Source organism: Panthera uncia (assembly GCF_023721935.1).
Source record: "Panthera uncia isolate 11264 chromosome B2 unlocalized genomic scaffold, Puncia_PCG_1.0 HiC_scaffold_25, whole genome shotgun sequence".
Classification (NCBI taxonomy): domain Eukaryota; kingdom Metazoa; phylum Chordata; class Mammalia; order Carnivora; family Felidae; genus Panthera; species Panthera uncia.
In genome coordinates, this window is record NW_026057581.1 from 13,794,273 (window position 1) to 13,794,668 (window position 396).

A 396-nucleotide genomic window follows, 5' to 3' on the forward strand; every position below is an offset into this window, starting at 1 on the left:
TCAGCATTTACAGTTGTGTTAAATAGTGCCAAAATTACCTCCACTGAGGTGTTCTCGGTCTACATTCTCACCCGCAGCGGATGAGAGTGCCTGTTTCCAACACTCTTGCCAGCATAAATTGTCATCAGACTCCCGCCTTGGTCCACCCGAGGGGTTAAAAAGAACAGCATCACCTGACGCCTTATTTTGCCCTTGAAAGTGGTGAAATCAATTGACAGTCACACCAAGCTGTTCCTAAGTGCCTTTTCTCCATAACCATCGTCACACTATTTTTTTTAATTGAGACATTGTTAGGCAGACAAGTACAGAAAATAAAAGAATCGAGCACATCTGTATGCAATGTATTCTTAATAAAACATCTATCCCTTGCTAGACCCCATACCTGGGCATTTAAGC